Below are 24495 nucleotides of genomic sequence, written 5' to 3'. Positions count from 1 at the left end.
GGTGTAGGAAATTCCGTGATCCCAGAAAGTTCTATACAACAGACCTGGCTGGCATAGGTCATTCTTCTTAGTTAATGTGTCCTATTCCACAGTGTGGATATGTCAGAGTTAGAAAAAGGATTAAAAAAAAAATCAGCTAAGGGAGAAGAACACTTCAGTGAGCATATCTTTCATGTGAGAAAGTAGGTCAGTCACAGCAAACAGTTTCTCCAAGGGGCGGAAATCAATTCTGTGAGAGTCTGAGGTGGCAGTAAGGCATTTAGGGCTCAAAGACTTCTCTGTAAATGGTTATTTGCCTTTGCTTTAGTTTTTTAGATTCTCTTGCTACCTTTCTCATTTCCAAACTGTAATAACGCCTCTCAAATCCTGTGTTTTCTTGTGTCTGCCGCAAAGACTCCCCGTGCCTGCTCTGCATTATCCTGATGGCTACCTACCGCAGCTCGCCGTCCATATTCACGCTCTCTCAGTGATTTGAGGACACGTTCCACAGGAATGTCATTTACCCTAAGGTTAGGGAATTAATATTCATGAGAGCACCTCATCAAGAGAGCATTGAGGCGGGCTCCCCAGTGCCTAGTGACAGCATTTAAAGTTTCCTGGGCGGGGATACCATGTTTTACAACTCCGCCAGACACCTACTGATGTTGCCTGAGTCCCCGTGTTCAGAATTTGCAAGTCGTTTTCTACATTGGCCTCTCGGCTCCCACCTCAGATTGAGAAACAAGACACGAGGGGAAATGGGAAAGAGAGAGGACAAAAAAGGGGCCGACTTACACCTGGATATTGAAATACTTCCAATAAAAATGTAGTTTTGTATGGATACTATGTTGAACTTTTTAAGTTAAATTAGTCATGATTATGTATTTGAAATGCTCCTGTTCATTTCATTTATTTATTTGTTCATTCATTCATGAATATTTTTTCTTTTTCTTTTGCATTTTAGTTTTATTTATATATTTATGTATTTATTTATTTATTTTTATTATGGTGACATTGGTTAATGAAATCCAGTGAGTTTCAAGTGTACAATTCAACAGACAGGTACACACACACATACACACACACACGTGTGTGTGTGTATATTGTTTTCACCACATGAATATTTATTGATTGCCCAGTCTAGCCAGGTACTGGGACCCCATAGTAAATGGGATGGGTGTGTCCTCAGTCCTTAGGAGGCTTCTTAGTGTTGGAGACAAACACACAATCAAACAAATGCCCGTGGGGGTTAACAGCTGGGGGTGGGGAAGCCCAGCACCCTCTGAACATTCAAGAGGGGGATTAACCAAAGTCGGGGACCCACCTTATAAGCCTTTTTCTTGTCCCTCTACCTCACGATTAACCAGGTCAAGTACATAGGCTCTAAGCTCTCTTTTCCATAGTCGTCCTTTCAAAGAGCAGGATAAAATGAGGATAAAATGAGTCCTCGGTACAACTGAAACTCACAAGGTAAGAAACTGCATTTTCTTTCCCACTCTACCACTGCCTGCATCTGACCAGGAATAAGGCCCAGCTTTGTCATTCCTTTTTCTCAACTTAAGACTCCTGGTGGGCTCGTTCAGATCTGGTGCTTTCCACCTGAGGTTAGTGATGGGCTCAGTGGGTCAGTGCGCATCCTTGAGCTGTGTTCCAACTGCTTTCAGCACACCTCAGTGTGTTTTCTAGGGAAGCTCACCAGATTATCGAAGGTCCATGAAACTGAAGAGATAAAGAACCGGATATTTAGGTACCTGAAGTGTCTGAAAACAACAAGCTCAATTCTTCAAAATATTTTGTCTTTTTCCAGCCAGTGATAGACTGGTGCAGGTGGTGCTGAATGCATGGCCTGAAGGTAGGGAGCAGTGAGGAGTAGGTGGGGGACAGGGAAGCCCAAAGGCATGGTCTGGCTCTGCTCCCAACACGCTGAGAACTCTCCTGAAGCACATCTCTCTGAGGAACTATTACCCACTCTTCTAGGTGCCTGTGGGGGGCCCCAAATTTTTCAGGCACACCTGCTCCATTAGGAATCACAGCTACTTGACACATCCCACCTTATTCAATCATCGAGACAAGGCTCCAGGATCAATATTACATCCATCCTCTTACAGATAAGGACATTTAAGGTCAAGGAAGTTTAGCAACTTCACCAAAATTCCACAGCTCATCAGTGACTGGCGATTTTAACATGGGTCCATCTAATGTGCTACTTCTCAACTTGGACATTACATAAGAAACCCTGGGGAGAACATAAAGCTCCCAGTGCTGAAGCCAACCCTAGATCAACAAAAGCAGAATCTTGGTGGGGGCACTATACCAGGCAATGGCACCACCGTACGTGCACCAAATTATATGTTTTTCACTACAACATGATCAGTGTTCCTAGAAACCACTAAAGACAATGCGAAGCCTTTAGCAAATTAGTTTTCCAGACAGAGATTCAAACACAGGGCTGACAGAGGGCACAGTGGGCAGTACAGTGCACGGACACCCTTCCCTGAGGGTGAAAGCAGTAAGGGCCGTCCCTCTGGGAGTTGCTAATTGATGGACAATAGTACTTGTTGTCTTGTTGTCATGGTCTGAGTGCCCAGTGAGTCCAAACCTGTCTGGGCAATCGAGATGCTCAGTAGGTACCATATGACAGGAGCATTTGTTCACCACTGTCAGAGGTTGCCTCTCTGAAGTCAGCTAGGTAATGGTCCATAATAGGTGCTGATTTAGGGCTGGGTGGGGAGAAAGGCACCTTCTGCATAGGCCTGGTCTCAGTGCAGGCTGTCTTACAGCTGTGGGCTGGGGGTGGAGGTGGAGATTAGATTAAAAAGATGATTCAGGTCAATTCCCAGCTCGGATGTGCTGGAAATTGCTTGAATGAATTCTGGTTCCATTTATACCTTCCCAGAGCACTCTCAGAAGCTGAGTCTGTTGCCAAAGGGAACATTAACTGTCAGGCAGCCAGAATAAAGACGTGGACACACCTGATGGGAAAATGGCATCGAAGGGGCTGGGTGGACCAAAAAGGGGGGTCATAGTAGCAGAGCCACAAGGCACTGAGCGGCTGCTATCTGCAAGGTGCTGTCGTCCCTAGAGTTCCTATCCCACTGGATGCTTACAAACACCCCCACGAGGCAAGAATTCTGCTCTGTTCCCCACTTTACAGATGAGCAAGTCGACATTCAGGAAAGTCAATACCAAGCCTGAAGCCATGGAGCTGCTGAGTGCTGTGGCCGGGCCTCCCCAGTCGCTCTGTGTTTCTGTCATACTACACACTGCTGAGGTTATGGCCCCAGGAAACTACCCCATCTCACTAACTTGGAGCTGTCTGGGGCTAAGACGAGTTGCGTGCTGCCATTGCAATGGGCCTGAACTGCTGGCCCTACCAGGGAGCCCATGCAGCTGCACGAGCCGCCCCATCCCCATCTTTCATCTTGCTGCATCGGTTTCTCACAATTGGCTTCATTTTATCTTAAATTGCTGAAAATAAGGACAGACCTATCTGACAGAGGAAAGAGATGAATCCTGCATTGCAAATTTCTATCTCAACATTACCAAGAGCTGCTTTGTAAGGCTCGGCAGTGAAGGTATGACGATTACTTATCGTAATAAGTAGGCACAGTTTCCAACACTGCCATATTCTCAAAAACAAACAAACAAACAAAAACTCAATTGTGTCACTTCATCAGTTGTAGTCTGTGGTGATTGTACACATTGTCACAGCTCAAAGGATAGGAGTAGAAGTGGAGTTTGTGGAGGGCTCCGTTCATACAGCCCAGAGTTGGTGTGAAGTGCCCATGTGATAGTTTGCCATCTTCCTAGTGAGGTGGGTCTAGGGTTCCTGGTTTGTGGAGCAGACACTAGGTTACTTAGACTAAATCATTTGCCAATGGTCACATGTCTGGTTATGGCACAAGATTCCAAGTCAGACCTGTCCTGTGCCTTTGTCAACACCCTCACCAGAAGGATGAGCTGAGACTTCTCTGCAGAACACACTGGGTGTTTCTGGAATGGAAGGGCCAGTGGGGCTCAAAGGGTCATTTCTGCCACAGGGAGCAAACTCCCGGCCTCACCTGATGCTGTCAAAAGCCTTCAGGGGACATCAGAATCCACCGTGACAGCTGCCCTGACCTTGTGCAGGGACAAAACCTGCTGCTCTTTGCAGAATCCACGTGCAGCCCACTTGAGCCCATGTCCTGTATGAGAACAGAGAAGATTTGGTTCCTTTACTAGCACTGCCACCTTCCTTCGACTCCATTTCTTAGAATATGGATTTCAGCAGCCAACAGGCCAGAGTTTCAGCTCCAGCTCCACTTATCACTAGCTGTGTGACCTCAGGCTAATTAGTCGACCTGTGTTTCCACATCTGTAAAATGGGTGATGGAGGAAGTCAGATGAGACCATTAAAATAAACAGGGCAGCATTGCAGAGCTTTTAGGGCCATGGTTTTGAAGCTTGACTTGTTGATTTTCACCTCAGTTCTGCCAATTGCTGACCTTGAGCAAGTTACTTAATCTCTCGCAGCCTCCTGGGGTGGGGTTAAGTGACCCCTAGACCTCAGAGCAGGAAGACTGCTGCCAATTCAGTTGTGAGGCAAAAACATTTTGTGCAGATTGACCTAGGTCTGGAGTGGCAGTGTTTGAGCCTGAGGGACCTGTGCCTCCTGTCAGAGGAGTTTTGCTTAAAAAGGTGTGTGGAGGGAGCTGCTGCTTAAATTCTGAAAAGCAACAGAGAACTCTCAGAAGGATCCAGAAAACCCAAGTCATCTCTCAGCTTACCCAGAGTATCCGGTGGGGATGGGAGTGTGTGGTCAGGCCCTCCCCTGTCCCAGGCGTGCCCAGCACAGGCCAGCCCCATCTCCCCACGTGCAGCACCTGCTCTGGAAGGGCTAAAAATTCTCCACTTGGAGGATGGAGAAACAGGAGAGGCCTAACCTCAACTCTAAAGGCCTCACGGAGCACTCACAGGTCAGAGAAGGAAAAAAAAATATCTCAACTTAGAGTGAGTTCACAAAATCCTCAAAGAAGAAAATTCTAAAGAAAAAAAGAAAATTGCTGAACATTCTAGAGGGAAAATGTAGGTTCCTTACTAGGATTCAAACCCAGGCCCTTTCCTGAAAGCTTGAGAGAGGCTCAGGAACCGAACCAATAATTGAAAACAACTGACCATCACGTGATGCTGGTGAAAGGGAGGGTGAGCCAGGTTTCTCCATTGACCCTTGCCCACGCCAGGCCCAGGGCAAACACGGAATCTGCAAAAGTCAAGTCTGTTGGATCCTTGCAAGGAGAGTGCAAGGGAACTGTGGGCATTCACCAAGAAGGGAAAAGATGGCATCAGCACAGGATTTGGGGAGAGATGGTGGAGTTGGGGTGAAATTTACACGCAGCAGTATTTTCATAAACCCAAAGCAAAGCACGAATGTCACTGGATCCGCCTCAGGTCTGGGGTGCAGAGTCCAGGTCCTGTTCCTTGAAATCACAAAGATAGGACGGATGTGGGGTTAGTATCTAGAGTTGCCTCTTCTGAAATGCTGCCCCTGGAGTGGAAATCAAGGCAGCTTCTCTGTGTCAGGCACTTAGATCCAAGCATGAGATGCCATCTCCTACTGCTAGCACTTTGGAGAGCAGGATGATTTGAGAGGACAAGGTTTTTCTGCGCTGTAGTCACTCTGACACGTCACAGCTTCAGCATGTCCTTGGGAGGAACATGGTTAACTTCTCAGCTGGCATCATCTGTCTCTAATCCCAGACTGATGAAACGCCAGGCGAATTTTTACATTCTAGGTCGGAGCTCATTTTCACTTCTCACCCTTCAGATCCGCTCCTCCACCCTGCTCTCTGCTCCAGGGCTGACCTTACCCAAACCACATCAAGGGTTCCCATGCTCCCAGCTTCTGCTTGGGAAGATCTGGCGTGACTTGGAAAGAAGAAGGAAACCAGAAGGACAGAGGCATGTCCCCGAGGCTTCCTCTTCACTGGGCAGCCTGGACAGGGCTGTGTCCTTCCTCTGAAGCTTTCTCCTTCTGGGCTCAGGCAGCCACTCTCTCGCCTCCTCTCCCAGGAGCTAACAACTTGGCTGCTACCAAGGGAGTACCACACTCACTCACCTCCCTGTCACTAGTCTGTGTAAAGAAATCTTGAATTATCTATTCTGTTTCAAGTATTCCATTGTCTCCTGTTTCCTTACGTGAGTGGTATAGTCAATAAAAATAAATATGATTTAATAGATCAAGCTTATTAATATCATTCAAACTTCATACATCCTCGCTCAGGTCACATTGTCTCTCTGAGCCTTAGTTTCTCCCTCATGGAACAGAGAGGAGTTGAAGCTGTGTTGTATGGATTAAAAGAGATAAAATATATAAATATATATATTTATAAATATATATGTAAATATACATAGTATGTTAATTTTGTAAACCTTGTCGATGTAAAAACATCCAAACTTTTAGAAAATTTTTCTGAGTTTATTAGAGTTCATTTGAACCAAACAGAAGATACACCTGAAAGCAAGATCTCGATAAATGAGAAAACATTTTTCCCAGAATGACAGTTTGCAGCTTCATTTAAGCTTTTGGAATTAAGGAGGAAACTTGAGAAAGATTACAGAAGGGGAGAGAAAGCAAGGTGGGGTGGGGTGGCAGGATTGTTGTTAATAAGATTATGTACTCTCTTGAGAGTGGTTATACTTCCAAGGGGTCTGGAAAGGAACCAATTTAAAGGTGCGCTAACCTAGATGCACAGGAACAAGAACAGGGCTTGCTTTAGACAAAGTTAAATCTTTTACTAAAAGTTGTACACCTGGGGTGTGACTACCCACCATGACCTACACAGTTAGGGATTTATGATCAGATTACCCTGTGAGGTTACTTTTGGTTAGATTTATTACAGTGTCCCTTTTCTGTCTACAACTTAGAGTATAGCTTCCCCTCGAAGGAACCGTGGAGTCGAGCATGTGTGCAAGGCCTGGTACACGGGCATCCTCCCTCCACACTGCTCTCCCTGCACCTTCTGCGGGAGCATCTTCCCGGAGCACGGCCACCTGTCAACACCTGGGCGCTGCTCTTGGAGAAAGACATTTTTGACTCAGCACTTCAGTCTCCCCACCAAGCTTCAGACTTCATGTGGAGCCACTTTGATATAAAAGATTTGTCAGGAGAAATGTCACGGCTATAGGAGGTTTCTGGAAAAGAGCCTTGATTTGTCGGTTTTCCATTCACCAAAGAGATAGAACAAGATACGATGGCCAGATTCTGCCTTTGGAAATCCCTGTGCTGCAGCAGCCGGGCTGTGCACTCATCATCAGCTTTAATTCAGCCCGAAATCATTGGTTTTTGCCTTCAGCGGTTACTGTTATCTTGCAAGCAAATTGTGAAGGACTCTTTGGCTATTCTTACAGCAAAAGCTAGGACTGTGAAGTCCAAAATGGAAGCTTCACTCTTAGTTACAGGGTGTTTACAATTCCTGGATTAAGTAATCATTGTATCCCATTATCCAGAACAGTGCCTGGCATACAGAAAGTAATAGATAACAATTAGATGATAAAGTATATTATTATCCGTATTTTTCAGAGGAGACTCAAAGAGATTGGACAAATTACCCAAGATCAGAAAGCTGGTAAAAGGCACCTGAAGGCTATTAATTTGGGCCTCTGGACTCCAAGACCACAGCTTGTTCCCCTCTGCATCCTTCACCTGCCTGTGGTCCCATACGCAATGAATGCACTCAGCCACGGTCTGGGGGCCGAACCACACACCATGCAAGGCAGGCCAGTTGCTGCAGGCACAGAGGCATAGGCACAGAGTTGCTACAAAGGATGGCCTCTGTCTCACTCCTCCAGCCCTGAACCCAGGAGGCAGGTTGTTATATATTACGTAGGTCTAGATTCAAGTACTTCTCTTGGGTCATTCAGCCCGGGGGCTCCTAGGTCTCTGCAAGTTGAGAGTAGGTGCTTCCTAAGGATACTGGACTAAGAGATAGTGCATGAAAAGTGAATTTTAATCAACTAAGTTTTGAAAGGGCAAGACACTGTGCCGCCCTTAGAGGTTTATAGTCCACACCATTGTGCTGAACACTCTGAGAAGTCCCACAACAAAGCAACCTGCTCGCGTTGTTTAACCCTGAATTTCTCAAGCTTATTCAACTCAGAAAACTATTTTCCTATCTTTATGACACACGCTGGGAAAAACTAATGTTAGGTCAAGCCTGGAAGCACAGATTTAATTAAGAGCCTGAAGTAGAGTGATCATCCCCTCCAAAGCCGGCACAATGGCAAACCAAGCACAGGAGACTTACATACAGAGTCTTCTTAAATGGCAAACTATAGGCTGCAAGAGCATTTTGGTCTGAAGAGTTTCTGTTACTTTAAAGTGTACAATTACACATTCTCAACATGTTCCCAGATGAAGCATTCTAGCAACTAGTATTTCAGATGTCTCCAAATTTTGCAGTTCAACTAGCAGATTATGTCAACTGCCTGATACACAAATTTATAAAAATGCAAAAATAAAGTGATTGTTAATAATTCCCTAAAATGTCACACAGGAAAAAAGAAAGCAGCAGAGAGGGTTTAGATAAGGAAATGCACATGGCTGGAAATTACTTTCAGGAATTTCCACTACCCTGTATGGGCTGGACTCTTCTCTCATCTTCATTGGCAAAAACAAACAAACAAACAAACAAATAAATAAAATCTACATTGTCAGATTCGATTCTAAAGTCCCGCCTCTCTTGTCCCCCAAATCAAACATTGCCCGGCCTTCTTCATGTTCAACACCTCTATTCTAGTTCAAAACTTCACCATCTCTTACCTAGATGTTTCTCATAACCCTCCACTGGTCTCCCTACTTCATTCCTTTACCAGTTTCATCCACCTTGCACCTTCTTGCAGAATAATTTTCCTGACAATTGAAAGATCAAGTCACTTCCTGGCTCACAAGCTACAGTGGCTCTCACCTAGCCAGGTATCTAAATTCTCTACGATTTAAACTAAAACTTTCCAGCCACTTTTGCTAAAACCCCTTCCTGACTGTACATCTCAACAAGCTGAACCTGTCATTTCTAATATGGGTTCTGAAATTCTGGTAGCTCTTACTCTTTCCATGTCAAAATCACCCCATCGCTCTACAGTATTATGGAAAATATGTATTTGGTCTCCATCCCTAGTTCCAGGCAGAGTTTTTTAAAGCCTGGGGATTTCTTGAGTGGTTATAGGAGAGAGGAAAGTCTTTTATTATTCACAGAAGGCCCCTTTCAATCATACTTGACTTTCTGTTCATGAGGTGACCCATGGAGGGTAAGGGCCAGTTCCCAGTGAATCAATCCTGTGATTAGAGAGTTGGAAACTGAGGCTTTACCCACTGGCCTCAAGGATTGGGGAGCGGGGAGGGCGGGGGAGGGGACATGGAATTTTCAACGACAATAGCCAGTGGTTTACTCAGTTATGCCTACATAATGGAACCTGCATGAAACCCCTAAATGACGGGGTTCAGGGCTTAAACAAATGATACCTGAAGTGAGGGCAGTCCTGAAACACTGAGCCCTTCACCTGTGGGGTCTGTGATAACTCTGCGTAACGGCAAAATTTAACTGGATTGTAAGACATCCAGTGGGTGTCAGAGACTTGTTTGGTAGGTTTGAAAAGACACCATATGTTTGGTGTAATAAAAAAACTTTACAGACACACAAGTCTTTTAGACCCGGCTAAATGCTGGCTTTCCCCCAAAGCCCACTGTATCGCCCTAGCCAAAAGCACTGTCTCTCTTTTCTGAACACCAAAAATGCTTTGTATTACCTGCTTTATAACCCTTATCACTTTCTTATATCATTTTTATTTACTTACATGTATTATCTCCTGCACTGTAGTGTAGGGTCCTAGAATAAGGGGCCCCTTGCCTGGTTTCATTTTTTATTCCCCACAGAGCCTTGTGCATTAAAAAATATCTATCAGTATTAGTAAAATTAAGACATAAAAATATTCATCTTTCTGTCAATATCCTTCTAAAATATAGGTGTGGTTATTCCCAAAAATATATACAGGTGCTCTCTTTTGAAATTCTTACTGCCTTGCAAAATAAAATCTAATTTTACATGACAAAACTGTGTTCATTTTGACTAAAGATACTCACCGGGAGACAAGCACAAATGCATCTCCTCCCTCTGACAAGGACGGCCCCTTCTGCCTTACCTTCATCAGCGCTGTGAGAAGGACTTGCCAGTAGCAGCAGTTACACTTGTCTGAAGTCATAGCATCTCAGGTGAGCAAAAATATTGGATGACAATGCAGAGCTTCATTGGTGACAAGACCAGCCTTCCCCACCCTCCTGTTTCATCTGGCTCAATAGCAAGATTTCCTAGGACCGAGAGCATTAAAAAACCACCTTCCCACTATAGTGCAGCTTTGTATCCCAGGTGCACAAAGGTGCCCTGTAAGAAACACGGCTCAAAGAGGGAAAAACAGCAGGTGTAGAATGGTGTTCACCCCTTAATTAGCTGTGTTTTTACGAAAGGACAACTTATGGCAAGAAACTAACATACCGTCACCTTTTAGACACATGGAAAACTCAACTTATTATACATTTTCCTGAGTGGCCCCTGAAGTGCATTGCTTGTTCTGGTTCAAAAAAAAAAAAAAAAAAAAACCCTCAGTTCACCTAACTATGGAATAGGGAGTGCCCAATCTTGGTATAATTAGTTTGATCTCTGAAAGGTCTTTTCTTTCTTTCTTTTGAAAGCAGTTTCTACAGTTGATCAGAGCAATTCTCAGACAGTAGCTGATAAAAATTCTCATATAATCTTCACGGACATGCTTTTTTTCTTCTGCTAATGTTCTGTCAATAGCATTTGGCAGAGGAAAATATAATTTCCCCATTTCCTACTAAATGTCATTAGACAAGGATTTTTTCCTTTGTTAACAGAAACGATTTGCCTTATAAAAAGTTCTTATTTTTCCTGGAACCAAGATGACTTTGTAAAAATCTGCAACTTACTTTTTAGTCATTTGTATTGTATTTTTGATTGCAAAAATGTTCATGTTTTTTCCTTTAGAACACTATGTTATTTTAACAGTTTAATAGAAATCTATATCCAAGTAAGTCTTAAAAATTCAGAGCAGAGAAAAAGCAGTGATACAAGCCCACTTTACTTTTCTGATAGCTGTTATCATCTCACTATTTAGGCACTGATCATTCAGTAAAATTATGCAAGAAGAGAATAAAATGGAATATATTTCCATTTTTGTTGTTCATTTTGTCTTCTTTTAGAAAATTCTCTGAGCAGATTGCATGTCATGTAACAAATTGGTAAATCATGAATTTAAAAAGTTATCATCACCTCGATATTCGAATAACACTGTTTTTGCTATAAGTATTAGCATTATGCAATTTAGGGTCATCATGAATTTTGACCTAATTTTCTGAAGTCAGTACACTTCTACTTGCCATTTTTCTTTTACTGCATAAATTGTATTGACTGGCTTCACAGGCAGGTGACCTGTACTGTCATGAGGACAGAATTCTGGTGGACCCACTCGTGGGAGTTCAGCAACACTCGAGGTGAAGACAAGAGACACATGACTACTCCTGAATAGGTGGGGCTGCTGACAGCTCCCAACGGCCATGCTTTCGGTTCGGACCAGAACTTGCTTCCAATGCAGAAAGAGGCAAAAGTGTGCAAAAAACACAGACAACCAACGAACCCGGTCACATCGCGTCTTATAACTTTTTATGTTAGCCCCACTGAAGTTGAAAACGACATATAAAAGTAAGGCAACCTAGAGTTCCTTTTCCTTCCAATCTTTTCTTACTCATTAGTAATCCAGAGAGAGAGAGAGTATTGGTAGAACATCCATGTAATAAGCAGTGAAATAAAAACAGTTGAATTAGTTTTCTTTCCGTTATTCTGTTAAGAATGAAATGCGTATGCATGTATGAGCTATGATGTATGAATTGTGTAATTTTAGAGATGTCGAATATGATTCAAATGCTCTTAAAATTGCATTTAAAACCAACATTGCACAATATAAATAAGAACACTAAAATTTATGTTAATAATGTAAAATTTGTATTTCCTTTACTTAGAATGACGTTGTATAGCAAATAATACCATGACAAGTTGAAAGGGAGACTGTAGAAGAAAGGAAAAAGCTTTATATTTTAATGCCTTTGATGGCAATTTTTGAATAAGGGATCCCATGTTTTCATTTTGCACTGGACCACACAAATTATGTAGCCATCCTGCTCTAAGCCCCAGGGTATGAAAATTCATTTAAGCCACCACTCCCAACAGCCTATTTTCAGTAGTAGATTGGTTGATGTTGATCAAAAAGAATTATTTGGTCCCTTAAATTTTTAGTTCTAGAATAACTTTATAGAGTCAGTACAGGAAAATGGAAGTCTGGTGCTGGGGGCAGTAGGCCCAAGATCAGACCCAGTTCCTGAACACCTATTAGCTGTGGTTGCACATGTGACATTGACATTAATGACCTAAACTCCTGCTCTTTACCTACCTGCTCACCCCGGACCTCACTGCCTTCCTGCAGAGAGCCCCTCAAGGGTTCTGAGCATCACCAGAGGGGAGTATCCTGTGCTCTTACAAACTCCCTGTCCTTTTTTGTCCTTTCCCACTCATTCTAGCTCCTTTTTCACCTCAATGCCAACCATTCTTAAAGCTGCTTAAACAAGCCTCACACTTATTTAGCTACACTATTTCTGCTGCAAATTAGAGAAATACTAAAGAATAGATTTGTTGGGTTGAACATGATGAGGACTGCTTAGGTCTCCAACTCTGAGGTTTGCTCTCCCCCATGCGGGCTCCACTATAGCCCCCAAACTTGTCAAAACCACCCAGGCCCACCCTAGAGTGACTGCATCAGAATTTCTGAACTTGAACAAGCTCCCCTGGAAATTCTTTGGCATGCTAAGTTTTGGGAGCCTCTGCACTAGGGAGTCCTGGCCACTCCGAGGGTCTTGATAGCAAAGGGTCACCAAGCCAGCTGTTCTAGAGGGTCCCTTGGCTCAACTGTCTTGATCTCTCTTTCTTCTTCAGCCTCCAATTAAATCCACCCAGGTAGAAACACACTGGAGTCCCTCGCTCACCAGGTGAGTGGTGCCTGTCAGGCTAGCCAGGGTAATGGCTACAGCTCTAAAGTATCAGCATGTTATTGACCTCTTTGCTTTCTGGCAGGTTTCCCTGTAAAATGTAGACAATCAAACCTTACCGGCTAAAAAGACTGAGACCTCCAGACTTCTCTATTACTTCTAAAACATATAACTCAAGAAACTCAAATGACTTCGTGTCTGCAACCCACTTTATTAAACAAAGTGTTAAAGAAGCACAAAGTGGCCTTGTGACATGCACGACTTCTGAGAAATTAAGCAGGAGGCTTCCAGTGTGGGTGTATGTTGTATTTTCTATTTAATGGTGAAGGAGGAGATACGACTTTTGCTGGCAGAAGAAAATTAAATCAATAGGCTTAAGATAGAAGGGGCTGAAGATGAGATTTATTATGAGTGGCTGGGGGACAATGAGCACCCTTCGGCGTGGGAGGATAAAAGGAACTGCGCTATTGGCAGCTTTGCCATAGAGCATGCTTGACCCGTTTCTGCTTTAGTAGCACTTACAGTTTAAAGCTTTGATTTTAGGAAATCACCGAGTCTTTCCAGGAACACCGATTCCTTTGAGTCCCTCTCCTTCCAGGAAAGGCTTTTGATGCTGCAGGCCTTTTGCCTTTCACTTTGCTCTCGCTGTTGCCCAACTTTTCATTTCTTTCCATAATGTGAGTTGTTGTCTGGACTCTCATCTCAGCCTTTGTCATGGCCATTCCATATAAGGGCCTGCAGAATGTGCTGGCCTTTCCACTGAGGTTAACCAGATGGCCGGGAACGCCCACCAACTTCAGCCCGTAGCTTACATTCAGATCTTCAGGCTCAGACACCACACATGCAGTTGTGTAGGAACTGAGAGCACAGGCGTCGGGCCACCTGCAGGGGTTGGAACCTCAGCTCCACCCCTTCCTAGCATTTGCTTGGGTGAGTGACTGGACTGCTTTGGGCCTTAAATTTTTCCTTCTGAAAAGTAGAGGTCATAAATTACCTTCCTCTTTCTCCACTTCCTGTTGGTACAAATTTCTTTGCCCAAGTGGCCTAATGTGGCCTTGGAAGGGGCAGAACTGGTCGTGAGGCGCTCAGGGCTGTGGCGAGAATTAAAGGACTTTATCATTAATGCCTGGCACATAGGAAGTGCTTAATAAGTGATAGCTATTATTTCCACATGTTAAGCACCTAGCAAAGTGTCCAGTATAGTTAGTACATCTGTTTATGCGTATGTATTATTTATCTATTTAAATTCATTTCTTCCCTCTAATCGAGGACGTCAAAAGAAGGAGGCCCCTTGGGTGAGATAGAAGGGGAAGGTATGCTGTGGGGAAGGATGGAGGAGGCTGTTTACGTACAATTCCCACACATTAGATTTTTTTTTTCCTCACTATGTCTAACATCTTTCATTCTCTTTTCTGCTTTTTTTTAAATCCCTTTTTCTGTTTTCTGACTTCTTTTACACAATTTTTTCTGACCTGTTTTTAAATCCATCCATTGAGTCCTTCCTTTTAATTTTTGTCCTTTTTGGTTTAAATATATCCATTTGATTCTTTTTTATAATTTTCAGTTGTCTGTTTATATTTTTGATCTCATCATTTCCTTTCATGACATTTTAATCATAGTTATTTTTAAATCCCTGTCAGGGTACCACCAATATTTGAATCTCCTTTGGCTCTGTAATTATTGTTTGATTTTTAAAAACCTTTTTTTTAAAATAATTTTAGACCTAGAATGGTGGAGATAATATAGGTAATTCCTGTATCTCCTTCAATCAACTTCCCTCAATGTTAATACCTTATTTAACTATAGTCCAAGTTTAAAAACTAAGAAATTAACACAACTATTCACCAGACGATGGATTTTATCTGGATGCCCCCGGTATCTCTCCTAATGTCCTTTTCCTGCTCCGGGGTCCCATCCAGGATCCCACACTGCACTTATTCTTCATGCTGCCTTAGTCCCCTCTGGGCCCTGACAGCACCTCAGCCTTTCCTTATCTGTCATGACCTTGACACTCTGAAATGTATCAACAAGATGTTTCACAGAATCTCTCAGTTTGGATTTTGTCTGATGTTTTCTCATCATGAGACTGAGGTTGTGGATTCAGGGAGGGAAGACCACAGAGCTGAAGTGCCCTTCTCAAGACACCATGTTACGGGACACACGGTGACAACACTTATTATGACCAATGAGGTAATACTTGATCACATGGCTAGTCATGTGTGCTAGGTCTCCTTGCTGCAAAGTGACTGTTTTCCTTTTCCGGATTCTCCTTTAGAATTGGGTAACTAAGTCCAGACCACACCTAAAGTAAGGGAAATTAAGTTCCACATTCTAATGGGAAGAGTATCAAGAATTTGTGAAGTAGGGTCATTAATTGCTATTAACCATGGTAATTAATCAACATATGGGGAGTAATATTTTGAAGCTATGCAAAATCCTGTTTCCCCTTAAAATTTTGTCCACTAATTTTAGCATTTATTTCAGATAGCACTGAACCATATACCCATGTGTACATATACCTATGCTAAAGTTTAATTTATAAATTAGTCACAGTAAGAGAGGAACAACAATAACTAATAATAAAATAAACCAATTATAACAATATACTGGCTGCCAGGGGATCCAAGGTGGCAGACAAATTGTGACAAATGACAAATGAATCTAATTGTATTTGTAATGAATGACATCACCAGACTGTAGTGGGTAGGTAAGAAAGGAACTGACCTAAGTAACTTTGGGAAACAGGTGTGTGTGTGTGTGTGTGTGTATTGTAAGGAAAGAGGAATAAAAGCACTATACAAAACTATTATACTCTAGCTGGTAAATTTGGTTTTTACAGGGGTTCACGTTGGCAATTCTGTAAGTACTTTCTATGTATACTAGGGTCAAACAGATAAATGAATATATGGTAGTCCTTCTTATCAACAGTTTCACTTTCTGAGGTTTCTCCATGGTCAATTGGGTCCAAAATACTAAATGGAAAATTCCAGAAATAACAATTCATGTCAAGGGCATGAATCGTCTCTTTGTCCAGTGTGTCTGCACTGTGTACAGTCATCACCCTTTGTCACTTAGTAGCATCTCAATTATCAGATCGACATTGCTTGTGTTCAAGTCACCCTTATTTTACTTAAGAATGGCCACTAAGCCATTCACATAATTTTCATTACACTACGTTGTTATAATTAGTCTATTTTATTCTTAGTTGTTGTTAATCTCTTACCGTGACTAATTTATAAATTAAAATTTATCATGAGTGTGCATAGGAAAACAATATATAGAGAAAGAGTTTATTGCTATCTGAAATTTCAGGTATCCACCCACTGAGATCTTGGAATGTATCCCCTGCTGATGAGGTATTGCAGATAATTAGAGTCAGGTTTCTCACTGTTGGATATCCTTTTTTTCCCCTTGCCTTATTACGCCAGCTAGGATTTCCAGGACGATGTTGAATAGGTGTGGTGAGAGAAGACAGCCTTGCCTTATTATTAATATTAGGAGGACAGTGCTTAGTCTTTTACCATTAAGTATGATAGCAGCTGTGGGATTTTCACAGATGTCCTTTATTAAATTAAGAAAGGTTCCTTGTATTCCTAGTTTGCTGAAGATTTATATCACCAATACATGAAATCAATTTTCTCAATATATTAACTGCAAGTGTAAAATAATTTTTTAAGTGCCATTTATAATAGCACTGGAAAATATGAAGTACTTAGGGGCAGATTTAACAACAACAAAAAATGTAAAATCCATACACTAACAACTACAAAACATTTACATGAGAAATTAAAGGAGACTCACATAAAATGAGGTATACATATTATGTCATTGATTGGAAACCTCAGTAATATTAAGATCTAATGCTTCCCAAATCTGATTTTCCTCAGATTGTCAAATTGATCTATATAGAGTCAAAACAATCCTAATCAACATCCCAGCAGGGCTTATAGTGTTTTATTTGTTTTTTAATAAAAATTAAGAAGCTGATTCTAAAATTACACTGACATGCAGAAGACCGAAGATAGCAAAAGTTATAGTAATCAAGATTGTGTGAGGCTCACGTATAGGTAGATATCTAGATTGATGCATTAAAATAGAGTTGAGAGAGAGAGAGAGAGAGAGAGAGAGAGAGAGTCAATATAGATTATTGACAAAGGCATAAGGTAATTCAGTGAGGGGAAAAAAGTCATTTTTGACAAATGGTGCTGGTACAACTGGAAACCCTTATGGAAAATTGATAATTCTGGCTATAGAAAGGATCACAGGGGTGAAGAGCAGATGAAGGCAGATCAATTGTGAAGCTATTGCTTATAGGAGAAATGATAGTAGCTTTGCCTGCATTCTAGTAACTTGCAGGAATTTATTTTATCGCTGTAAAAATACTGACAATAGCCTAAATACTAATCAATAAAAGACTAGTTAAATTTCAGTTTATTTCTATAATAGGATAATATACAACTGTTTAAAGAATAAACTCCTAATGGAACGAGCACCAAGATAAATTCTTTAATTAAAAAAAGGTCAAGATCCATAACAGAGTAACTGGATATATTAACCCATCACCGCACGGACACATAGGACCCTGGTAAGGTGAGTTTCCTGGGTAGAGTAACAGGTCAGCTGGGCTAGGGACTAGAGGCAGGAAGGAGATTTTTCAGCGCATAAGGTTTTATACCTTCTGAATTTAGGGTTTTGCATCTTTGTATTACCGATTTAAATATGTGATAAAAATTAAAATTATAGCTAAAAAGAAAGAAATGATAGTAGACAGGAATAGTGTGTGCTGGTTTTGAAGACAGAGGAATGAATAACTGCAAATTAAAATGAACAAGTATTGAAATGAAATGAGCATGTGGCTGTAAAAGAGGATGAGATTCAGGATGGTTGCTAAGTTTTTTGGCTTGTGCAGCTCTGTGGCGAAAAAGAATACAAGATTAGTGTATAAGGAGCAACACAGGAGGGGGAGGCAGTGGTGGTGGGAGGAGGAAAAGAACAAGATGAGGAAGAAAAATTATAAAAATGATTGTGAGTGTGTTGAGTTTGCTAGACCTAAGAGTCGATATCGATTAGGCAGTTTGACATTCTGACGTCTCCAGAGCCCAGAGGCAGGCCTAGGCCGGAGAAGCAAAGTAAAGTTTCCATGTGAATATGTAGGAACTGATGCCGGGATGTGGCTGCAATGACCTACGGCCAGAAGGAATATAGTCTTGGCTGTAAGAATTTTATCCTAGAAAAAAAAATTAAATTAAGCATAACCAAAAACTAGGCTCAGCCATTAAATAAATATATATATAAAGATTCAATGGAAAATGCCCATAGATACCAGACTTAATGAGGTGATCACTTTGTAAGTTATATAAATGTCTAATTACTATATGGTACACCTGCAACTAATATAATATTGTATGGCAACTGTAATGAAATATGTTTTAATAAAAAAAGAAAATTCTCATAGAAAATCTTTCTTTATCAATGCCACTTCTTGGCATAATAGCTAAGATTATTCATTGTTGAAATGTATGTTCACATCAAATTGAGTAAAGTGACTTGCTTTAGGAATGATGGAAAAACAGCTAAATGTTGGGAACACTATCAAATTTTTGAGGTTTAGGTGGCCATAGTATTTATTAATAGCTGTCTGTTAATGACTTATCTGATTGCAAAATGTGGTGAACTGAACTTTAAAAAACATGTTAAAAAGAAGGGACCCAGGTACCCAAATAACCTTGACTCATCTATATTTTAAGAGACTCACATAGCATGTACTTTTTAGCTATAGCAAGTTGTAGGAAGCCAGGGCAGGGGTGTGTGGAGTAAAAGTGACACTCACATGTCCTCTACTTTAGGTAGATAGGAATTATAGGGAAGGTTCTCAATCCTCCTGCCTTTGTCTCCATCATCGGTGGCACTGATTGCACAGGTGGGCCTCATGAAACTTCCTGGCTGTCTGACTAGAAAAACCTGCTCCACCTCAGCAGACAATGAGGGCTGCAGTTCACAGTCTGATAATCAGCTTCCCTTCGGAGAGGCGTTTCTGGAGGCTCTCTCTTTCGCCACTCACGCCATGTTTGTCTGCCCTCCCTGCAGAAGTCTGTCTCTTCTCCTTGGGAAGCCTTCTCCACGGGGCGTTCTCAGGAGTTATCCCTCAGGCATCCAGAAGTTGCTGTGGTTGAAAGGCTGGACCCTTTCTTAAGGAGGGCAGCGACCTCCAAAGGCGGTGCCCGGTGAGCGCTTCCCTCCTCCACAGCTTAATGAAGAAATAAATGAATTTCTTAGGAGGCAACAGCCCCACTGCGGAGAAAGTCCTCCTGCGTGTACGAAGAGTACTGCTCTGCTTTTGGGGCAGGGAGGGTTGAAGAGAAAGAGAACTGATGTGCTCATCTGATCCCAAACGTTACTGTTAATTACAGACTCCTAATCCAACCGTCATTTGCTATTTTCTACAACAGTTAAACTACTTTTTAAAAGGTCAACTCTTCAGATAAAAGTCATTTTGTAAAATAAATAGACAAATAATTATATAAATTTCATTTTTCATCCACGGAATTGCAGTAAGTTCAAAGATGCCAAGATACAAAAAAAGTTGAGATTCTACTGGAGTTGCTACTCTGCCTTTTTCTCTAAATATTATATGGTGGTAATACTTGAATTTGCTTGTGGTGGTTAGGAAACCCCAGTATGATACAGATGTGTCTTCCCCAGATGGCCAGGAGATGGCGCCCTACTCAGTGTCAGAAATCCGTCTTCTGGGAGAATGTTGCTAAGTCCCTGGGGCAGGAACTGAATTGAATTGGATAAAAAGAAGGAAGGGAGGAAGGGAGGAAGGGAGGAAGGGAAGAAGGGAGGGGGGGGGAGAGAGAGAAGAGGAAGAGAGGAATAGAGCGATGCTAGCTCTGATCTCTCTATGCGCCCAGCAGTACCAAGGCCGGCCTCCATAGCGCAATCCCTCCCGAAAGAAGAAGAAAAAGCCAAAGAAATAAAAAACTGAAAGAAGACAAGAAAAGAAAGAAAGAGAAAAAAAAGGGAGAGAGAGAAATAATCAAGTATTTCATGGGATGGGAGGGTCTCAGGCAACAGTCTCAGGATCCCTTATACATTTTATTAGCTTCTTTTATTTTGGGAGACTGCAAGAATAACAAGAAAAGCAAAATAGTAAGAGACAGAAAGGTAATGAAAAAAACGATGTTACCATCTTCAGTGCAGGAGCTGTGCTGGAGGCTCCACAGGAATTACCTGCAGCCATCACCATCAGGCTGTGAGGCAAACATTGAATGTCCTAAGACGGAGCTTGGTAAGGTAGCATGAGCTGTCATGGCAGAGAAGCAATCGGAAAGTCGGGATTCGAACTCAGTTCTGTCTGCTGCTGGGGTCCATTCACCGCAATCACACACATTCTTTAAGAATGAGGCGTTAGAAGGACCTATCCAGAATATACTCAGGCACTCAATAAAGATAACAGGAAATCAATGTCAATCTAATATTTTTAGTAGAATTTCACATCAAATACATTAGAAATAAAATGTCCCAACTCATGAGGAGTTACCAGCTCATTTAGCAATGAAAACTTATGGAGAAGGGAGAAGGAGCAACATTCGTACAGCCAAAAGAAACACGATTTAGATGGTAAGTGAAGTGAAAGCTCACAACCAACAAACAGCGTTTTGCTGATTAAGCCCCAAGCTTCAATAACTTTCCTAGTGGTCAAGGAGAAAAGTTCGCCACCTTTTAAAAGGCAAAGAGTGTCCTGTCATCTCAGCTACAGTCCTCCCACAACCCTGAAGTGACCTCCATTTAGTTGTATGTCTTGAATCGCCAGAGGTTTGTGAAAAAATCTGAGATGAGGTGTGTTTTGCTACTGGTCAGTTGTCCCCAAATCTGTCAACATTGTTAGACATTGTAACACACAGGAAAGATAGTTACCAAGTGCCTGCTCCATACCAGGTTCTAGGCACTCCCATGAATCGCCTAGTTCTTGGGGCCCTTTCCACGCTGGTCACACAGATAGAAAAAGGGTCAAAGGGTCTGGGTCTCACTATGTTGGATCCCAGTTGCCAGTCTTCCCAGCCATGTGCAAGAGACTCGACCTCTGGGGACCCCCTTCCCTCCCGTCAACTATGATTAATATCTGTCTCATTTGTGGGTAGTCATGACTGAAAGAGCTAAGATTTCAAGGGCACAGCTTATAGGTCTGGACTTCCAGCAGCTATTAGTTGCATGGAATAACCTGGAAGGGAGCCCTTTAATTGTAAAGAAAATTTCTTCTCCGTTGTTGCATTTATGGAATGTAATTTTGTCCTCGTTTTCCATCACACTTTTCAAAGTGTCCTGGTTAGGCCTCTTAATATACCAATAAAGTAGGTCGTGCAGAAACTATTATCATCCCCATTTCAAAGTCATGGAAATTGAGTCACAGGACTAGAGCATGGCCACTGGACATCTAGACTTCTATCTCCTAGTCCAATGCCCCAGGATCTTTCCTCTAAACTATTTCCATAATCAAGGGCCCTTTGGCGGCAAATGTGTACGAAATAAGGCCATGGGTTTAGGTGAAAGGTGGCACTGTGGAGGAAGGAAAGACAGAGAGTTCTTGTGTATATTAATGATCAACAAGAATCATTTTGATGCCGTGTGGTAGAAAGAGCACTGACCTAGACGTTTGGCTAAATAGCTTTCAAAATCAAACTGAAGTTATAGCCATCATTAGTTAGGCAGAAGTTAGGGGAATAGGAACAAAGAATGAGGTCAAGGTATTGTTTTCCTTGGTTTCTCCCTACAAAGTCATCTCAGGCTGCCCAGGCCCCTCAAGCCAAGTTAACTGCTCCCTCAAGCCAACTCTACAATCTTGGCTGTCTTCCAGGATCAGAAAGCTGCTCCCTCTCATGTCCCTTTAGGCTTAGGCGCTAAAGACTAAATATTTGTGTCCCTCTGAAATTCATATGTCGAAATCTTAACCCTTAATGTGATGGTATTTGGAGGTGGACATTTGGAGGTGATTTGGTCGTGAGGGTGGAGCCTCATGATGGGATTAGCGATTTTATGACAGTGACCCAGAGAGCTGCTTGTTTCTCCTTCTACCATGTGAAGACACAGCAAAAAAGACAGTCATTTATAGCCCAGGAAGTGCTACACCTCGATCTTGAATTTCCCAGTCTCCAGAACTATGAGAAACAAATTTCTATTGTTTGTAAGCCACCTAGTCTCTGGTATTCTGTCATAGCAGCCCCAAAAGACTAAGACAGGCAGTAACTGTGGCTGCCACCATGTCTGGAACACTAGTGTCCTGTGTGTTTTGCCTACACATAGGTCACTGTAAACAACCCTCCTCTGAACAGACCCTCCCTGAGTCATTCTACCCTGAGGACGTGAGGATCCTGTCTGATACACTTGGATATTCAGCTACTTCATTTCTGACAAGGAGAATTGAGCCATTTAGATTCGAACTTGGGTGCTGCTGCTACTTAACTATGTGTTTGGACAAGTCGTTTAGTTTCTGCTGACCTCAGTTTTCTCATCATTGAATGAGAGGATTGTCCCTATTCTTAATCACTGACATGCTTTATAATCACCTGGTGAGCTTTTTAGCAATTACCAAATCACTTGGTGAGCATTTTTAACAATTACTAAACCAGAGTCTCTCAGAGTAGGACTTGGACATATGTGAAAATTCCAGTTTTCTAATGCTAAACCCAACAGAGAAAATCTGGTAGGTACCACCCTTTGGTCCTCATGTCCACTCAAGGCTCCCTTATTGGGCATATGTGTCAGGCACTGTGTTAGGCATGGGCTCTGTTCAGGGTGAGATGGGAGAGGGAAAAAGTTGAAGGGGTTCAGAGCAGACCTCCGCAAGATGTGCCACTTTGGCATGTGATTTATCTTGAGCTGAAGGCAACAGAGACCCTACAGGCTCATGAAAAGTTTTCCTCTCCATTAAAGAATCTAAATTAGAGGACTTGCCCATAATACGTGTTATCACCAGAAATAGCTTTTTATGACCTAGTGACAGAGCAGGGCAAACATCTAACTAATGAACATCTGCTCTTCTTATCAACCCCAGAATGATGTCCCCCCCTCGGAAGCCCCAAGGTGCCTTACCTTACCCTTAGCTCAGAATGCGAGGTGTCCCTCATTTTCCCTTTCCGTCTCTGAATCTCTCATGTTGGTGGGGTCTCTCACTGTCTCACGTATGTGGGGTTCCCATGTGTTCAAATGTAATTACATTTGGTCATTTTCTCTTGTTAATATGTCTTGTGTCTATTTGGTCATTAGACCAGCTGAAAGAAACTAGAAGAGTCAAGGAAATTTTCTTTCTCCCCCCACAAAGGCATGTCAATAAGCCATCATAGGGCGCTGGGACAGAGGCTGGTAGGAAGGGTTAAAAAGGGCGCACCTAAAAGGGGGATGCTTCAGAAGGAAGATAATGTGCTAAGCTTCAGAGAAATCACTGAAAGGAGAGAGAACATAGGTGTAGACAGAACAGGACTAGTCTGGAGTCGTGAGTGAAAGAGTGGGGTTAACACCGACCCTGGTCTCTGAAATGAGGGCCAAGCAGTCCAGGGCCGGCAGGGCCTCTGGGCAGGCTGCTGATTCAGTGTCGAAGGCTCCGCATCTTCCAAGTAGGCCAGTGACACAATCAGAACCGAGTTCTTGCAACTAGTCTGGCCTGCAATGTGCGGGGGTCCAGGGAGAGGGAGGAGCAGCAGCTTCCAGAGGCTGCTTCCAAAGTCCTAGTGGGAGACAGAGCCTGGAGGAGGGCGAGGACCGTGTGGAGGGGTGGAAAGGAGAGCATGGGCCCACAGACGTCTGAGTGTTAGAGAGACAGGAATTCCTGTTGGATGAATGTGCTGGATGAAGGAAAGAGAAGGCGGTTTCCAGCCAGCACACAGTGTGGATGCTGAGATGGCAAATCAACTAACTCGACCTCAGGGAAACCCCCAAGGTTAAGAATATTGCATCATATGTAGCTCTTCTTCCCTAAATAGTTTAGCCACAGACAGAGCAAATTCTTTTTTTTTTTTTTTTTAAAGAAATAGATGATGTATTTAAAGTGGTTCGCAAATGCATCTAGAGACAGGATGCAATAATTATACTTTGAAAAATGACATTTAGTAGCAGAACAATAAAAATACTAGCTGACATTTTATGCATTTCCCTAAAGTTTAATTTTTCTTAGAGTTCTATTTTTTAATATAATTAATGTCCCAGCACTACGGGTCAAAAGAATCATTGTTTCAGCCTTATCTGTTACCCAGAGAAGCTGTTTAGCTTGTATGCCAGTGACTACCATTTACTGATTCACTCAGACCAAATTCTTAAAAATATCCTCTGGTTCTTATAAAATTTGCTATCAGTGGTTGTTATTTCCAAAGAATTCTTTTTATCTGTTTTCTCCAATGTGGGGTGTGTAGTTTCCTGACTGGAACCCTGCCCAGGCC

General features: G+C 42.3%; 1 long non-coding RNA gene across 3 annotated transcripts in view; it reads right to left on the bottom strand.

Moving 5' to 3' along the window:
- LOC118605549 overlaps positions 1–24495 on the bottom strand; it is a 39802-nt gene that overhangs the window by 6648 nt on the left and 8659 nt on the right. For all 3 annotated transcript variants that reach the window (XR_004952200.1, XR_004952199.1, XR_004952198.1), the window contains exon 3: positions 4041–4163. This is a non-coding gene — a long non-coding RNA (uncharacterized LOC118605549). The remainder of the gene's footprint in view (positions 1–4040; positions 4164–24495) is intronic.

This window comes from Rousettus aegyptiacus, unplaced genomic scaffold (assembly GCF_014176215.1).
Source record: "Rousettus aegyptiacus isolate mRouAeg1 unplaced genomic scaffold, mRouAeg1.p scaffold_m13_p_7, whole genome shotgun sequence".
NCBI classification, from domain to species: domain Eukaryota; kingdom Metazoa; phylum Chordata; class Mammalia; order Chiroptera; family Pteropodidae; genus Rousettus; species Rousettus aegyptiacus.
Note: the sequence above shows the minus strand (reverse complement) of the source record. Positions and strands in the feature narration are given on the sequence as shown.